Raw genomic sequence first — 20,008 nt, 5'->3', positions numbered from 1 at the left:
TCTTGAGGCCCTCATGATGGGATTAGTGTCCTTATTAGAGACACCAGAGCGCTCTCTCTCTCTCTCTCTCTCTCTCTCTCTCTCTCTCTCTCTCTTTCTCTCTCTAAGACAAAGGTAACTATCTTCAAGACAGGAAGAGAGCCATCACCAGAAACTGGCCATGCCGACACCCTGATCTAGAACTTCTAGACTCCAGAAGTGTGAGAAAATAAATTTCTTTTTTTAAAGTTACCCAGTCTATGCTATTTTGTGATGGCAGCCCTAGTAGACAAAGGCAGTAAGATATGTTATAATGATGATTTATTTCAATTGTGTAGTCAAAAACAAAAATAAAACTAGGACTGCACTGGGTTATTATGTATAGACACTATAAATTTTTTTCTATTCTTAAAAATGAAATTGTATATTGTGAATTTTAAACCCAGAGCTATATTTCAGAACTAACTCATAGTTAAGAGGAAAATAAATAACTCCATGGGTGTATTAGCAAGTGTAACAGCAAAGTTCTGAAGAGTGGGAAAATGTTCCATCTTCAGCCAAAAACATTCAAGTGTAACTTGTTCAAAGGTAATACGTAGAATGCTGCCTTCCACGAGACCACAGGACCAGAAGGCATCAGATGGACACACGCCAGTTCTGAGCACTGCAGCTGATGGGAATTACCTCAGCAGTTCAATTGCTCTTCTTCCCAACTCTTCTTTCATATTAATGTCTACATAAGTTCCCAAAGCTGTCCAAATATCATTTTTGTAGAACAATACTGTTCTTGTTTAGAGCACATTGGACTAAAAACCCTACAAAGAAACTAGCACAAATTGTACATCAAGTGACTCCATCAAACTGGAAAGCAAATTTTTTATTTTAACCAGGATAATCAGAGTGGAGTGACAAGCAAAAAACATGAATTCAAGGCCATGTTATCTTGATGATGTACACTGAGAAACAGAAGTTAGGACATGGAGAGATCATATCTAATAGTTTGGAAGGAGATTATGTAAATTACACAGTCTACTTCAACAGCTTTTTCTTCCAAGTTATACTTAAGCTAGTCTTTAGTCCATCATGGAAATCCTGATGCTCTCCAGGTATGGATTGAAAATCGCTAATTCAGGTAGCTCACTTCAGCTCTATTTTATACAAATAGACCATACTGACTTCAAAAATAGATTATAAAAAATTACATTATCTGTGTTCAGTAGCAAGATTTTATTTTTATTTGTTTATTATTTAGAAAATATATTAATATTTCAAATTAATCTATGCAACTTAATTTCATTCTGCGATATAATTTTAAATTACAATATATCCCTGCTGTAGTTCATAAGTTGTTTATCAGACTATATTATGAAATATTTCACTATTTCTATTAATGTATGAATTAATTGTAACAAATATTGTATAACGAATATAAACATATCAATAATGTAAAGATTCTGCAGGGTGTGAGATGGGCACATGTCTTATTAGGGAGGCCATTTTATGGATGTATGCTTGACCACTGCACTGTACACCTGAGGCTGAAGCTGAATGATATTGTATATCAACTATAGTTTTACATATATATATATATATATATATATATATATATTATATGGTCACGGGATATGGAGTACAGCATAGGGAATAGAGTCAATGGAATTGTAATAGATATATATGATGTCAGGGGCAATACATTGGGGAAGAGTGGCTATCACTTTGTGAGCGGTGAAATGTCTAACTATTATATTGTTTTGTACACCCGCAACTAATAAAAAACATATATAAAAATAACACACTAAAAAATGCACTATGGCCCTGGATTTCAGTTGAGGACATTAAGACTTTTTAAGTTCACCATCTAGAATTAAGATGTTTTGTGAATTTAAAAGAAAAAGTTTATTATGTTCTTATATAATCAAAATGGACTTTCTACTGAAAGAGGGAAACAGAATAAGTGATTCACCATATTGTTTTTCTTCACTAGAAAAATGTTTCACATACACTTTCAGAAATGAAATATTCTCATTTCTTTCTACCAGGTTTCCTATGTAGTATTCTAGATTGTGATTATAACCATAAACTACAAATAAATGCATAAAATAATTGTCCACTTCTACACAAGAAGAATACATTTTTAAATTCCTATTGATCTTTTACTTTCGATGTTAAATCCTGTGGTCGAATTTAGTGCCTGTAATTATTTGTACGTTTTTAATGCCCATTTAGTATTAACTTGCTTTCAAAACCACAGCATGACATTTTCTCTAAATGCACTTTTTCACTTAAAAAACTATCTTAGTCCAACATTATCCCAATTTTAAAAACCTTTGTTTTCAAGTAATTATAGATTCAAAATCAAAGACATGTGAACCTCCTGTGCCCTCTTCATCAGCCTGTCCAATAGGAACATCTCCTGTAAGCAAAGTACATCGAATCAAGGAAGTTGGCATTAGTTACCCATTCTTTTGGCTGAGCTAAAAGAGTTAATTAACTTTTTCTAAGTCTTTTAAATTTTACATAAACACATTTTTAATATGTAGTTGTAGGTGTGTGCATGTGTAAATGTGTGTATAAAGAACTGTATGTTAAATATCTGAATATTAGCTATGTCTTTCACATAATTTAAACATTCACTTATTAGCATCATCATTTAAAAGACCATTCTTAGTTAAATATTTTAATCATACTACATTAATAATCATTCTTTGATTGACTGCCTTACTTTTTCTAAAGGTAGTTTTCTTAATAAGTTAACCTGAAAACATGCATTCTTCATCCAGATTTAATACAAATGTAGTAAAGTTAATATCTCGGCTGTCCAAAAATGCCCTCAAGAACACAGTTCTACACGCTTCAGGAATTTGTCTACTTTTGAAGAATCTGGAGCAAGTGCTTCATGTAAAGTTTTCAGGAAATCAATAATATTTAATAACATTTTATATACTTTTCTCCTGGAATTTTACTTAAAGCTTAATGTTTCTTTGTCATTTCCATTACTAGTTACCAATATACTTACATAACAGCATTTATGAAGTAATTTTTTACACCATTAATTTTACAGTTTTCATGACAATACTATGGCTACATTTCATACTCCAGTACTAGTGGAATCAATTATCTGTAATAATGATGGGGAATGAATGATAAAACAAAGCTCCTATTTTTTCCTTCTATTTATCAGCTCAAATAATCCTGGATTTGGTATCCAACGTGCAGTATTTTACTTGTGCTTCCCCTAATTAGACGTGGGTAAGGAGGCACATATTTTATTTTGGGCTTTGGCTTTCTTCAAACCTGGCTCTGTTTATGAAGCATTGTTAGTCTGACAGCAAGCGCAAAGAGCCTAGCATCTTTAGTTTTGTGTCTGGAAGAAATTTTAGAGAACAAAAAAAATCACAATCAGATATGAGTAATATTGTCTGTTTTCAAGATGTAAACCAAGACAAGAGGAAGCAAAATATGGGGCAAATAGCTTTGTATCTATTCAAACTCTAACATCCCTACCTTGCCAATGTCTTCAGGAATGACAGGACACATTTATAGGCAATCTGGAACTGGTAAATAGAGAAAATTACACCATTGGTCAGTTTTTTTGATAGGACCCACGGGAGTATTGCCAGATTGGTGATAGTGTGTGAGAAGGAAGAGTGGCAGAGCAGCAGGATTAGGAGATTTTCATGCACTTTTAATGTTTTTCACACTCACACAAGTTTGGCATAATAACCCTTATTTTTAAAATACAAAAAGTAAAGTTCAGGAAGTTAAATAGCTTACCTCAAGTTGTAAGTAAGCAATTTCAAAGTCATAATACAAATGCAGCTGTGACTTTTCTCCAAAACTCTAAATTGCTTCTTTCACTGTACCAAACTGGAGACTTCTTTAAATGGTCAGTTGTTTTCAATGAATCCTGAAAAATAAAGATGAAAATACATTATTGTTGTTTTTCAAGTTATGTCAAAATTAGCAATGCATATTGTTGGCTGTTTTCTAGGAACATGACAATTAGTAAGAAAGAAAAATTTCAAACAAGTTCTAGTATCTGAATTATGTGTGACTACAATTTACAAAATTCTAAGCGTGCTAGGTATTCAGCATCAACAGATGTGTGACATATCACCTATACCCTTTCACAGACCTGTCTAACCATGGTCATTTCTACATTGTACAGCGGGGACTTTTGTTTCCATATCGTGACCTTCCACTCTGTGAGTGCTTCTAGAAACTCAGTTGATGTTTTAGAAGATTGAGAGGAGGCTAATAAGTATTTTGGACTGTTGACATGGGGCAGAATTGATTGATGGGTGTTGAGGAAAATTTCAGAGGACATGAAATTATTTTTCTGTCAGATAATAAGCAGGCCCCACAGGCAGCATGCACCAAGTGAGGCGATTGAAACCTTCGCCCAATAACTATAAAAATGACCTGTGTTCACACGAGGAGGATGTCACATGCTCACTTGAATGACAAAGGATGGGATCAGGCACGCTTGCTCATTTTCAAGCACACCTTAGAACTGGCCAACATGTGCTCAGCCATCTCAGCATCTTTATATCTATCTACTCCTTTCATATCTCTCCTTAGTGGTCAGGATCTACTACCTCATGGCTCCCTTACAGCCCGAGGACCTTTATCTTGGGAGTAGAGGACAGGGTAGTGTTGTCTGTGCCTCCCCCTTTTCACTTTCTGATTTTGTTATGGCATTATTTGAAAACTCCTCTCCCCTCAAGCGTCCTCCTTTTGAGTTTGCAAAAATCTTGCTTGGAAATTAAAAAAAAAAGTAAAATAAAATAAACAAAAGCAAACTCCACATTAATTAGTTTCCTCATTTATTCTTGCCCTGACACATCTAATTTGTCTCCAGGCAGTATCAATTGTTTTTGTCTACTAGAAGAAGATTTGAGATTGTGGGAAAGAAAGAAAACACAAAAGCACATATTCAAAGGTCTTATGCATTCAGGTAAGTAATAAAAGTATGCACACACATGCATGTGAACATATTACATCAAACTATGCACTAGAACATGAGCTCCAAGGAGGGCGGGGATAGTGCTACTCTCTCATCTGTGTGTGCTCAACACCTTTAAAGGTACCTATCACAGAAAAAAAAAAAGTTTTCTTAAGCAGTTGTATATCCTGGTTGTACATCCAAGACGTATGGTTTGCATGTCGTAGGTATTTTCTGTTGGCTCCTCAAGAGCCACGGGCCACTCTCACAACACTGTGCTATGTGGAACTGACCCCCCAGACTTCGTCAAATGGCTGTCTTGCTGTCTGGCTTCCCGTTTCATTAGATCACTGGGTGGCTTTGTCAAGAGATTGGAAAATGTGAACAAACATGGATTACCACATTCTCTCTCCCTAAATGGTCACCAGAGATTATTGATGATTATAGCAAAAACCACAGCTGTGTCACGGGAAGTAATGCAACTCTTCCAGCTACAGCTCTTCTCTCTAATTTCAGTGTCTATTCCCTTCAGTTACCTTTGAAGTCCAGGAGGGGTTGAAGCTCCAGATAATTTAGGTCAACCCTTGATAGTTCCCATTAATCCTAGACATGTCTTCATAATAGTGCCTTTATTAAACTCCCTCATATTTAAAATTGGATTATGACCTGTGTCTCCCATCAGGATCCTGAATGATATGTTACTGTTTCTATTTTTCTATAGCTTCTCAAGTCCTCCTTCAGTCCCCACTCTCATGTAAATAAACCATGATAATATAATGGTGATCCGAGTTCTTCCCAAAGCAAGAATTCTTCCTGAGATTCTCCATTTATAAAGCATTCTCCCCCTCCAGCTCTAAGAGCTCCAGCTGGCTTGTCCCTATTCAAAGCAAACGTGGTGTTGGATGAAGAGCACAAACACAGACTGTAGGAAAAGGAAGAGATTGTAAAACACGATGCACACAAATACTTTTCAAAGGCAAATCATACCACCTGGAAGAAAAGGAGCAAGTGAATGAAAAGCAACACAAAAATTTTCCCTTATAGAACTGTGCTGTAGACCCATGGAAATGTGACTTCACTCCTTTCCCTTCACACAATCAGCAGCTTTCCTTATGGTTTGCTTTTTTCTACTAGCAATAACAAATATAAATCAGTGAAAAGAATCACAAGTCTCATCTTAAAACTCTTTTCCTTCTAAATCGAGACAGACTTCTCTTTTCCTAATAGTTTCTTGGAAGAATTTTAAGAGATCACTTTCCCTCTCAACAGATTTGTTTTTATTTCAATTGCTGTTATGTTGTCCTCCTCTGATTCTTCAAATTGGTGTGTTTTCAACTCAGACTACTTATTGAGGCACAATATTCTACAATCTTCTTTCTCCACTACTTTTAACTTGTAAGAGTCCCTGCAGCCCTCCACAGACCTCCACTGTGCTCCTAATAGTCAGGTTGTTTCAAGTTTTCAGACCTCACTGGAGGAATGGGATAATTGGAAGTGTGATGTAAGGCAGTGTGTACACAAGTAAAATTACCTTCCCCAGCCCTCAGAAGGGTTGGAGTGCAGCTCAGGAGTAAGTGACTGAAAGGAGTTTATTTCCTTCTTGGATAGCAGAAATCTCAGAAATTAAATTATCGCTCAGGTATCACTTCATAAGGAAGTCAGAGGCTTCTATTACTAGCCACTTTATTCTTCTAACACGATCATATCTCCAACATTACTGCTCATGTGTACCCATGGAAACAGTATAACTTCTTAGAAACAAATTTATATCAAATATATAAATAGAATAATAAAAAAGAAAATACACCCAAGTCAATTTTGATAAGCTTTAAACTATATTCCTTACTTTCTAATTATGTTCAAACACAGGCTTGCAAAGTGCATTATCCCAGTGTTCAATGATTTTTTTTTTCATTTTTACAGTTTTGGAGCAGTTGTTCAGAAATAATCCAAATAACTCTATTTTTTTTTAATTATTAAATGTATTGGGGTGAAATTGGTTAGTAAAATTATATGGGTTTCAAGTGTACAATTCTATAATACATCATTTATATATTGCATTATGTTTCACCACCCAGAGTCAGTTCTTCTTCCATCACCATATATTTGACCCCCTTTCCTTTTTCTACCACCCGCCTCCCTCACCCTCTGGTAACCACTGAACAGTTGTGTGTGTCTATGATTTGTTTCTTTGTTTGTTTATCTTGTTTGTTGCTTTCAGTTTTATATCCCATATACTCGTATGAGTGAAGTCATATGATTTTTTACTTTTTCTGTCTTACTTCTTTCACTTAGCATGATAATTCCAAGATCCATCCATGTTGTCATAAATGGCAATATTCCATCTTTTCTTATGCCTAAGTGTTATTCCATTGTATACATGTAACACTTCTTTTTTATTCAGTCACCTATCAAAGGACACTTTGGCTGTTTCCATGTCTTGGCCACTGTGAATAATGCTGCAATAAACATAGGAGTACATATATGTTTAAAGATAAATGTTTCCACATTTTGGGGGTAGATACCCAGAAGAAGGATTGCTGGGTCATATGCTAATTCTAGTCTTAATTTTTTGTGGAACCTCCATACCGTTTTCCATAGCAGCTGTATCAATTTACATTCCCACCAGTAGTGTAGGAGGGATCATTTTTCTTCATAGCCTCTCCAACAATTATTACTTGTGTTGTTGACAATAACCATTCTAACAGGTGTGAGGTGATATTTCACTGTGGTTTTGAATTGCATTTCCCTAATAGATAGTGAAGTTGAGCATTTTTCATAAATCTGCTGGCTGTTTGTATGTCTTCTTGGAAGACGTGTCTGTTCAGGCTTCTCCCATTTTAAAGCAAGGATAATATATTTTTCTTCTAAGTAGAGAGGTTTAGAATGACATACAAAAAATCTTCATAACGAAATTTATACTACATCGTTTTAAGAGGGATATATGTAGACTGATTTTTTCTATTCCTTTAAATATTATCGCTATTTTCTAAAATAATATATAAGTTCTAGTCAGTATAATTTATGAAAAACTGGAGCTGGAAAATCAAAGGACACAGGATGTTTGCATTTGAAAGTCTTCAGTCCTCTCTCAGCTGTGCCTGAAGTCAATGATCCAATGTCTCTGCCTTGTTTTGTTCAGCAGGGTTACTTCAAGAACACATCACATAGAAGATATGCTTTTGCCTTGAGTTTAACACACCCATCTCTTTCTTTAGATAAGTGAAGTCCTTTTAAAGCAATGGTTTTCAAACTTGTTTTGACAGACAGAATTATCTGGGAAACTTTATAATATAGCTATCTGGAAATTGTGACTCAGAAAGCCTGTGATGGCTTCAGCAATCAACCAATCACTCAATAAGAGAGTGTGTGTGTGTGTGTGTGTGTGTGTTTCTGGATGAAAAACATATATATTTAAGAAGTCTCCAGGTGATTTTAACGATGTGCCCGATTTTTAAAAATCATTCATATGTTTTCTGGAAACATTGACTATAATATGTGGACCACCTGGTGCTATTTTTCTTCAAAGTTTAAGTAGACTACTGTGTGAGACGATGGTGGAAGTCTGTGGTTTTGAAATAGTATGACACTTGTATATTAGCGGTTGTTATAGGTTGAATTGTGTGCCCAAAAAAGATACGTTGAAATTCTAACATGCTCCATCCCCTCAATCAGGTACCTGTGAATATGAACTTATTTGGAAATAGGGCCTTTGCAAATATAATCAAGTTAAAATAAAGTCATTAGGGTGGGCCCAAAGGTACATAGACAGGCAGAGGGAAGACAGCCAGGTGAAAACAGAGGCAAAGACTACAGTTAATGCAGCTACAAACCAAGGACGCCTGGCGCTTCCAGAAGCTGGGAGGGGCAAGAAGGATCCTCACCAGGAGGATTTGGAAGTAGTATGGCCTTAAAGATTCTACTAAATAGACTCTCATTTTCAACTGAAATCAGTGCTGCAGAAGATGTGGGAGTTACTTATGTTTTCTATGACTCATTCTTATTGTCCTCAAACGCTTTTAAATTCTTCTATGTCTGAATTGAAGGGAGTTTACAATCAATGTTGTATGTAGCCATGAGTTGTTGTTTTTTCAAGTAGTGAACTTTTGACCCACAATTAGAAATTTATTTTAAAATGTAACTGTGAAAATGGGCTTCAGCCTTAACATATGCTAAAAGCAATTATTTGGCCTTGGCTTCAGCATTCAGGAGGCCACTAAAGATATATACTTCACTGTAATTTTTGGCAAATGTGAGTTTTAGGTTATGTGTGATTATCATTATTCGAGGACGCATGCACACTATACATATATGTGCATACATATGCCTATACAATTATGTAATTATATATACACATATATAATGGCATACATATGTATTCATAGCAATATAACAATTACAACAATCTAAATAATACAAAAAGGTACCATATGGACTCTCTCAGCTAACACTATCCACCTCAAACAATACAGAGCTTTATCTGGCCTCTTCTTTTTATATTTCCTTAGAGAAAAAAAAAGGGGGGTTTTTTACTGTCTTGTGAGCTCATCTTTTCACATATCTGTAATGGAGTAAGTTGTTTCCTTCTCATGTGATCATACTTCTCTACCTGTTAACAATTACATCATGATCGAAGGTTGCATGACAAACTGATGTTGATAACCTCAGCTCTTGCCTTCTTGAAGGAAAGACTTCAATCAAGAGAAAGAATTTTGTGCAGCATGAAGAGCTGAAGTTGATTAGTAAAAGTGAGTATACTCCAAGACATCGCGTGGGCTGACCCAAGAGAGGGAAGCAGCCTCTCCTTACATTGTGTGAAGGCTTTTATTTCTATGGGTAGAATTGCCTTCCCCTCCCTCTCTGTTATCTTTCTTTTTCCGCCCGAGGTGCCTAGTTGTCACCTTGCAGCTGCGGACTCTAATGCTCCTGCACACTGATATTCGAAGTCGTAAGGAAGTGTCTTGGAATGCTAAAACCGGAGGGAATGATCTCCGTAACTTCCTTATCAGGTGGTCTGGGAATGCTGATGTCATCCTGAGGACCATACACATGTGTGAAAGCACAACTCTTGCTTAATCACAATGAGTTTTGGTGAAGCAGCTGCCAGTTTAATTGAATCAATTAACTGGGTATAGATATTCAAATTGACCTCTTTGTGACCAGTAAATAACGCTAGTATCAGGGCTCACTCTCAGTCTGCAGAGATGAGACCCCGGGCTGCAGCAACCCTACTTTTGACTCTTGTGATTTCTTAACCCTTCGCCACCCCTCCTCGAGCCTCCCAGCCCTTGTCGTGCGGGACATGATACCTAGCCCTCTGGCATTTAGCAATGCATTTCTTTGATTTAGGGGCAAATGTAAACATATCCCTTTAATTTAGGAGCACGTGTAAATACATCCCCTTAATTTTGGTGGATATTGGATATGTAAACATATCTCTTCGGAGTGTATGAAAACCTGGAAACCCATTGGTTGGGATCCTAAGGCATTGGTGACAAAAAGGATGGATTGGTGACAAAAAGGATGGATTGAAAAAAAGGATGGATTAATAAGCAAGATTGATAACTATGCATTTCTTTGATTTAGGGGCATATGTAAACATATCCCTTTGATTTTGGGGGATCAGTAAACACATCCCTTAGGGGTATATAAAAACCTGGAATCCTGTTGGGCTAACAAACAGGATGCATTCTCCTTTTCTCTAACTTCTAACAACGTATCTCTTTGATTTAGAGGTTATGTGTAAGCCTGGATGGAGTCTTGCTGGGCATCTACCAGAGTTCCTGACCCAGATAGGAGCTACAGCAAGGGGCCTTCTAATTGGGGCTAAATTTCTCCTGCTCATCTCTATCTACCTACCCTATGAAAACCACCCTTCAGATTACTCACTTAAAGTAACAATGTATCATTTCTCATCATTCTGCAGCTGAGCTGGGTGAACCCTCTGTTGCTTTCACCTGGGCTCAGCCATGCAGCCCTGGTCAGCAGGAATCTCAGTTTGGCTAGAAGGCTGGAGATGGCCTCACTCACACACCTGCCAATTTGTACAGTCTGGCTGCCAGAGTCTCAGTTTTCTTCCAAGTGTGTTCTCATCCCCCAGTAAGCTAGCCTGGCTTCCTAACACGATGGCTTCACAGTGGTTTCCAAGAGGGTAAAAATGGAAGCTGCAAAGCTTCTTTAGGCATGAGCTGTAGAACTCATAGTGCCACTTCTGTCACTTTATATTGTTAAAAGCAAATCACAAGACTGTCCTAGATTTAAAGGGGGTGGGGAGACAATATCATCATTTTATGGAAGGAAAGAACAAACAAAATACAGTTGAACTAATAATATAAGTCATTATCTTTAACTTCCAAGGTATCTTTGCTATGCCACAGACCAAGAAAGACTAATTTTCAAGGCAAATACTAGGAAGATATTAGATTTTAACAGCAAAAGGCTAAATGTGGGCCGGCCGAGTGGCTCAGTTGGTTAAGAGCTCGCTCAAGAGTTTGAGCTCTGAGCAACAGCAGTTCGAGTCCCGGCCCGAGCTGAGCAGCCACTGAGCTACCAACAGGTGGCAGGATGGCTCAGCTAAAAACAAAACAAAACACAAAAACAAACAAACAAACAAAAAGGCTAAATGCTCTTCAATTAATAATTCTCCAAATTCCTACTGTGCTTACTAAGCCAAGAAAAAAATGCTTAGAATTTGGGAATACAAAGATAATTAAGATAGTCCCTTGTTGTAATAGCAATTATAGCAAACTCAACATAAATAGATACACTAAATACCAATGAAATAACATATGAGATTGAAATAAAGAGAAACTGTTTTAAACTTTTTGATATAAGCATTTAATTTTAATAAATTTAACACACTGAGACAAAACTTTTTGGGGGGGACTTTCTCAGTTAAAATGATTTAAGGCCTTCCACGAGGCAAACATGTGTTGCATTATAAAGCAATAACATTCCTTCAAGTGTCAAAGATAATCTTCAAAATGCATCATGCATACTTTGCTATCATGAAAAGATAAAAATAATAAATGGGTGAGCTCATTTCAAAACCTATCATATAATGTAGAAATACCTATTTATGATATATAGTAGTTTTATCATATAAAACATTTGCTATCTCAAAATGTAAAGGCAAAATTCTGTGTAATATTATAAAATTAATCTATGATTTTTTTCTGATAGTTCCTCTTCAAATTGTAATCAACAACTGAATGCCAGAGACCTGAAAGAGCAAATGTTTAAGTTTCAATACAAATAGTGTAAGCCAATATATGTGAAAAAGTTAATAAATATTTGTGCAATTGTAAATGTTTTGCATTTGTCTGCTATCCTGAATCAAATAAATATGCACGTATTCATTAAGTTATAGTTCAATAATATTTGAGTGACAACTTCATATTATTAAAGCAATTTAAAAATTCTGACATGCAAAACATTACTTGGAAAATTATAAACTATATGTACTTGTAAATTGGTTTATAAACATTAAAATTCTATATTTATAAATTTTTTCTTTAATGACGAGAAAAGACTCTTCTATAAGCTATTTATTACTTGTTCCACATTATTTTAGACTCAACCTTAATTTTAAATGAATGCCATGTTGGTTTATAAATAGTTTCCAGCTTGATATTTAACTTACTATTTCATTTAAAAATAAAATCTACTATAAGTTCTTTTTATACTTTTTCTTATATTTAAGAAAATTCTATATAGTTTAAAGGAACAAATTTTTAAAAATACTAACTTTCTAACCTTACTCAAAAGGAAATACAAAAAAAAATATTTTGTAATAAAATACTTTTCAAACTATACTAAGTAATATTTATCTGCATAGTAAGGAAAAATACAGAGCACGAGAAGTTATTAGAAATCTTACACTGTTGTTTATTTCCAAATAACTTTTCACACTCACTTTTGTACTTCAGTGATGAGGTCACACTTTGTGTTAGTAGAGTGTCAATGAGAACCTAATGAAATAGAATATTATTCAAAGGTGTATTCCAAGTGAGAAATAGGAAGCCTGTGAATTCAGAAAACCTGATGGAATAACATTCTTGGCATCTACTAAGTATTACTTCAAACATGTGCTGTAGAAGCAGATATTGAGCCAGTTAGAAGTTGAAAAGATTTACTGGGAAGCTAAAGGGAGGAAGCAGGGTCAAGCAAAGGAAGCCGGCCCCCTGGGATGTGGAACTGAGGTCCTATCTGCCAGCCCAGCAGGACACTGCAGAGCAAAGACTGCACATTACAGGTGTTCCCTGTGGGCACAGAAGTTCAGGCCCTTGAACCACCTCCTTGCAACTTACAGAATAGGGGCCATCTCCTCAATAGGGAACCTCAGATCAAAAGTTGGAGCTCAGCATGACAGAATTAACAGCTGGAGGCTGACTACTACCATTGCTCCCTGCAGCGAGGCAGCAAGCATGTGTCTTACACAGGACATGCCTTCATTTCCCGTCTCTCCTTTCCTTGGCACCCATTAATCAAGACTCCTCATCTTGAGCTTTGCTTTCTAGTGGCTCCTCCAGTGCAACCCAACTCTAAATCTATTATCCCTCTCTTTTAGTTTACATCCTCATTCCCTCTAGGGCAGCGGTTCTCAACCTGTGGGTCGCAACCCCTTTGGGGGTGGAACGACCCTTTCACAGGGGTCGCTGGGTACTCGTATGTGGGCGTATCTGCATGTGGACCTGGAGACGGATAGAGGAGCAGTGTCTCGGTTCCTAAGAACATCGAAAATATGTGTTTTCCGATGGTCTTAGGCGACCCCTGTGAAAGGTTGAGAACTGCTGCTCTAGGGCTAGGTGAAATATTTAATGCATATGTTTGTATTGTCAAGAAAAATAATTCTCAGAGGCCCTAAATTAAATGACAGCAGGCCCAGAGGACAGACGGAAGAGACAAGTTAACAATGGCAGGGAAAAAACAACAAAGACTGCTTATATTCCTGAGTGATTGTTGAAACTCTGAATTAACTTCCTGAATGGCTATTTCCCTGATTATCTCAAGAGAATAGCTAGGTTCCAGGAACCCCAGCAGCTTGCACTTCTTGCTTATGTATTAACTTTCTAGACTGCTGCCCATCACCAACCCAAAGAAGCAAACACGTCTTCCGTATGGACGATGCACCCACCCCAGAACAGGCCTCCTTTATCTATAGCCAGTGTAAACTCTTTCAAAACAACTTACATCTTTCTTCCCCTCCTTATCTGATGTATAAAAAAACCTGTCAACACCAGGACAGCAAACATGTTTGTCTTTTCTACCTAGCAATGCTGCTGGTGGTTCAGACCTTAGGCCCCAGGACCTGGTCTTTTTCTGACTAGCATTTGGCTCAATAAATCCTTTCTTTCAGAAGTTTTCAGTCATGAAAGTTTTTTGTTTAATAATATATTTTCTATATGCTAAGGATACCCAACTTTATACTTCTATCCTAGCACCCAACCCCCTCTTGAATTTGAGACTCCCCCATCTCATAATGTGGCCAGTGGTTCAGACTTAAAAACTTAGCTCCCCAAGCCTGCCCCTCCCCTTGGCTTGTAAGCTTTTGATCCAGTCAGGAACACAGGGCTTAGGCACTGCTTCTTCCTCAACCAAACCCTCATACAGATTTTGTCCATTAAAAGGCCTTAGGCGCTGTCTCAAATCATCCATCATTTCTCTTCTCCACTGACAGTACTCTGGTTCAAAAACACACAATCTTTCCCCTAAGCTGCCAATAAACTACATTGTTTCATTTCCCTGATATTAGACTTCTCTTCTCATCTATGCTCCACAAAACATATAGACTAATTTTCCGTAAGTTGTAAATTAAATCAAGCCATTCTCTTAACACCCTTTAGTATTCTTTTAATTGCATTAAATTTATTGGAGTGACATTTGGTTCATAACATTATTTGGTTTCAAGCGTACAAGTCTAAACGCCCTTTAATTGTTGCCCTTTAATTGTTTTCATTGTACTTAGAGGAAACAATCAGCTAGCATTACCTGATAGCCACTACTTGTTCTGAAATAGCATCTCTTTAATCTCATCTCCTGTTTTTCCCCTGCCTCCTTGTTGTCTCCTAATGCCAGCCTGCTTTCAGTTTTCTGAAACCCTCACCTCAGGATGTCTACCCAGAATAGAAAATCAGCAGACCTGTGTACACCCACCCTTGACATATTACAGCTCTGGGAAAGTGAGCAGGTCACTTAGGCTCACATTTAACCCTGCTTTTCTCATCTGTGCATTACCTTCTTCACAGAAGAGTTGACTGATCTTAGAGAGATACCACGGGAAAACAAACTTCATAAATTGTAACCTCTTCAATAAGATTACATAGTTAAGTTTGACCGTACTCTGCATCCTTGGACTCTCTGGTGAAAAGATATTTTTAACATCTCAGTGGACTTGGTAAAAAAATAACTCGGGATAGAAATGGATATATTTGTTTTATCATTTATGTTAATGATAAAAAGTCATAGAATCCTAATTTATAGGAGATTTAAAAGATGCCAGGAGAAAAGCCTCTGTAAATGTTCACCCCTTGCAAGGAATACTTTACATAGAGAACTCAACACAGAAACAGGATGGAACTTTGTCAGAAAATATATAATATAGAGGTATTGGTTATCCTTTCTAAATCTGCAGTGTAACCAGGAGAAGAGCCTGTTAGCTGGTCAGTGAGGCAGTGTGGGATCTCTCTGATAGAAAGGAAATGTCGCTTCAGCCTGAAGAATGTCCTTTGGCATTTCTTGTGGAACGGATGTCCTGTCATTGAATTCTCATATTTTTCCTCCATCTACAAATGTCTTTATCTTGTTATTCCTCAAGATTATTTTTGGTGTATATGGAATTCTGGATTGATGCTTCTTTCAGAACTTAAAATATGTGGGTTCATTATCTGTACATTTTTAAGAGAAATTTTCATTCATTTATTGTTGTCCCCATATATGCAATATGTCTTTTTTTGGTGGGGTGGGGGTCTGTGTGCAAGTTTTTGTTTGTTTGTTTTCCTTTATCTTTGATTTATAGTGTGTATATGCTATGACCGAGAACAGTTTTCTTTTCTTTTATTCTGTTTGATATTCACTAATTTTCTGGAATCTGTAAATTTATCTTTTGGGAAATTGTTAACAATTATTTAAAAAAATATTTTCTGCACAAATATCTTTCTCCTCTCATTCTGAAGCTTCAATGACAAAAGTATTATATATTTGGATGTTATCCTAGTGGGCATTAAGATGCTGTTCTCTTGTTTTCTATTTTTTTTTCCCATCTGTTCTTTAGCTTGGATGATTTCTATTGACTTATCATGAAGTTCACTGACTCCTTTCTCTATTATTGCCATTCTTCTTTGAGCCCATTCAGTGAAATTTTTATCTCAGATATTGCGTTTCCATTAGGTTCTCTTTAGCAGTTTTTATTTCTTTGCTGAAATATATCTTTCCATTCATTTCAAGAGTTTTTACTCTTATATCACAGAACATGGTTAAAGTTGCTTTAACGTTTATGCCTGAAGATTCCAACATTTGGTTCACTTTGAGTTGGCATTTGTTCATTTGGGAGAGGCAAAAAAAGGCATTGTTAATAAGAACCTCAGTGACTCTGATGCAAGCCATTTATAACATATGAAGGAAAGAGGTAACACAGAATATGGTAGAGGACCCTACTTATCACTTAATGAATTTTTTTTAATCTTAAAGGAAAAGAGATTGATAAAATATATTCTTTCCCAAAATACAACAGAATTACCCTGCCTCATAATATCTATTGCCATTGATGAAGCACTTTCCATTATCCTTGTGATGTAATTAAATATGTTTGAAATTTTAATGTCTTTCTTCAGTACACACACACACACACACACACACACACACACACCAGTAGTTTAAGTGGTATCAACACTTTTTTGCATTATTGAATATCCCTGACTAAAACAATTCAACATAAGAAATTCAAAACAAAGGAAGATTCTGCATAATTAGAAACCTAAAGCCCATATAAGAGGACACATTAGATTGTTGAGTGCATAAAGGTCCAAGAACATTAATATAATTATTAATGAAGAAAGAAATGTTCACTGAGCAACTAAATTTGTTTTCAATGTAAAGATATTATTTGTTTTATTTCCTGGATACAAAAGGTCCAGTTGGAGCTGCTCACCTCAGTAATTATAATACTCTCATCAAAAAACTTAGCATAATGGCGAAAATGCACAGAATAATTATATTGTATTTTTCTCCTACAAAATTATAGCATATAGAAACAAAGTCTCTTATCAATTTTATTCATTTATGTGAAAAATTCAAGTTAATTTTCTATTGTCTATGTATAAACAACAAAATTTCAATCATCTTTACTTTTTTTAACTTCATTACTTTAAGGTGTAGATATGCATCAGTGTAATGAAATCCCTGATATCTCCTCTACCTGAATAGCTTTCCTCACCAGAAAATTTTAATCTTCATAAAGCTACTAATACATAAAGAGTTATTCTACCATAAAGACTGCTAATTCTCAAGGCAGAAATAATATAGAGTATCACTGTTTTGTCTTGACATTTTTTTCATTCAGTTTAGTCAGGCAACAAATCTTTGTTTAGTATCTAGTTTATATAAGCACTGTATTAAACTCTAAGAAGACAGTCATGAACAGTCATAAACTTGGCCATTTTTAAAAACACCTTAATTCTTCCACAATCATTGAGTATGCACCATATATATACAAGACATTGTATTATGTATGCATCTGTGTGTATATATGTTATCACATATATACAAACATGTATGTACACATACACAGAATTACAATTTACAGTTATTTTATCTAAAACAATAGAAAGATCTTAAGCTTTACTACTGCTTAATATACATGGAGTTATTATATATGTAAATATTTTATGAATAAACATTTATGCATTATTTATATACTCAAAAATTTGGGGGACATGATAATATTATTGGATTCCCATATAACTATCCTAGAAATATCATACTGAATTTTAGTTAGTTTGTACCTTTGAGAATAAAAAAAAAGCATGCCTTCTTATTCATTAATATGCCTACCACAGGCGTCAACGGCGCCAGCCACAGCGCGCGCGACGAGCCAGAGAGAGGGCGCGATCCCCTGCGCTGCCTGCAGCCTGAGCCTTGGGCCGGCCGGCTAGCCAGTGCCCGTGTGCGGCGGCGGCCTCCATGGCGACCCGGGAGCAGACAGGAGGGCGGGCGAACAAACGAGCAGGGCGCGAGGCGAGGCCGAGCCACGAGCGACATGGGGGACCGGGAGCAGCTGCTGCAGCAGGCGCGGCTGGCAGAGCAGGCGGAGCGCTACGACGACATGGCCTCTGCCATGAAGGCGGTGACAGAACTCAATGAACCGCTTTCTAACGAAGATCGAAACCTCCTCTCTGTGGCCTACAAGAATGTGGTTGGTGCCCGGCGATCTTCCTGGAGGGTCATCAGCAGCATTGAGCAAAAAACTATGGCTGATGGAAATGAAAAGAAATTGGAGAAAGTTAAAGCTTACCGGGAGAAGATTGAGAAGGAGCTGGAAACGGTGTGCAATGATGTGCTGGCTCTGCTTGACAAGTTCCTCATCAAGAACTGCAATGATTTCCAGTATGAGAGCAAGGTATTTTACCTGAAGATGAAAGGTGATTACTACCGCTACTTGGCAGAGGTAACTTCCGGGGAGAAGAAAAACAGTGTGGTTGAAGCTTCTGAGGCGGCCTACAAGGAAGCCTTTGAAATCAGCAAGGAGCACATGCAGCCGACGCACCCCATCCAGCTGGGCCTGGCCCTCAACTTCTCTGTGTTCTACTACGAGATCCAGAATGCGCCCGAGCAGGCCTGCCTCTTAGCCAAACAAGCCTTTGATGATGCCATAGCTGAGCTGGACACACTAAATGAGGATTCCTATAAGGACTCCACGCTCATCATGCAGTTGCTGCGAGACAACCTCACCCTCTGGACAAGCGACCAGCAGGATGAAGAAGCAGGAGGAGGCAACTGAAGAGCCTTCGGGTCCCTGGCCCTCCCTTCACCCACCACCCCCATCATCACCAATTCTTCCTTGCCACAATCACTTAATATCTAGTGCTAAACCTATCTGTATTGGCAGCACAGCTACTCAGATCTGCTCTCCTGACCCTTGGGAAACAGTTTCAGATAAATCTTCATGGGCATTACTGATGGTTGCTTTGAGCCCACAGGAGCTCCTGTTTCAAATTGTGCAGACAAGTGTGTTCCGAATGAGGCATTTTACCGTGCCTGTTGATCTGTGTGAAATCCAGGCGAAAGCAATGGGGAAGTTTAGAAAGGAGGATTAGCCAAAACAGGCTACAATGATATTTAAATTATCCATTTAAAACAAGCTGATAGTGTTTTGTTAAGCAGTACATCTGTGCATGCAAAAATGAATTCACCCCTCCCACCTCTTTCTTCAGCTAATGGAAAACTGTTAAGGGAAGCTGATACAAAGAGACCACTTGCTCCTTTCCATCAGCTTTATAATAAACTGTTTAAAGTGAGGTTTCAGTAGCGCCTTGTTTTGCCTCTTTAAATTAATGATGTGCACAAACCTTCTTTTCAGTGCAATGCATCTAACGTTTTGATACCTGTAACTTTTTGTTGTTGTTGTTGTTGTTGCGATTGTTTAGAATCATGGATTTATTTTTTGTAACTCTTTGGCTATTGTCCTTGTGTATCCTGACAGCACCATGTGTGTCAGCCCATGTCAATTAAGATGGGTGATTATGAAATGCCCGACTTCTAAATTAAATGTTTTGGAATTCAATGGATAAATAAATGCTACTTTGGGGATATTAAAAAATATATATATATATGCCTACCACAGTATTTAGTACAGAGCTGCAAAAGCTTGAATTAATTAATATATTTTGAAAAATAACAGCTATACAAATGTGGAATGTATAGTCTTCTAAGGTATTAAATTTCACTTCACAGAAATTGTTCAAACAGAAATTTTGAGAGAATATCAAAATGGTTCAAGAGTAACCTATTGGGTCAGGTAACCCATGGAATTTTAAAAATTAATTTCTGTAATAGTCCTCTGTGAATTTATAATAATGTTTTATTTAC

At 36.9% G+C, this 20,008-nt stretch overlaps 1 long non-coding RNA gene and 1 pseudogene across 2 annotated transcripts in view; one reads left to right on the top strand and one right to left on the bottom strand.

The window, feature by feature from the left end:
* Positions 1 to 3,483: 3,483 nt before the first annotated feature.
* LOC109375855 (uncharacterized) overlaps positions 3,484 to 20,008 on the bottom strand; it is an 83,708-nt gene continuing 67,183 nt past the window's right edge. Inside the window, exons 2-3 of the long non-coding RNA XR_002122662.1 lie at positions 3,754 to 3,886; positions 3,484 to 3,533 (exon numbers count right to left, since the gene is read on the bottom strand). This is a non-coding gene — a long non-coding RNA (uncharacterized LOC109375855). The remainder of the gene's footprint in view (positions 3,534 to 3,753; positions 3,887 to 20,008) is intronic.
* LOC109375853 (14-3-3 protein eta pseudogene) lies at positions 18,129 to 19,723 on the top strand (annotated as a pseudogene). The gene has a single exon (XR_002122659.1). The product of XR_002122659.1 is annotated as a 14-3-3 protein eta pseudogene (transcript).

The sequence above is a fragment of the Hipposideros armiger genome, unplaced genomic scaffold (genome assembly GCF_001890085.2).
Source record: "Hipposideros armiger isolate ML-2016 unplaced genomic scaffold, ASM189008v1 scaffold_994, whole genome shotgun sequence".
NCBI classification, from domain to species: Eukaryota; Metazoa; Chordata; class Mammalia; order Chiroptera; family Hipposideridae; genus Hipposideros; species Hipposideros armiger.
Note: the sequence above shows the minus strand (reverse complement) of the source record. Positions and strands in the feature narration are given on the sequence as shown.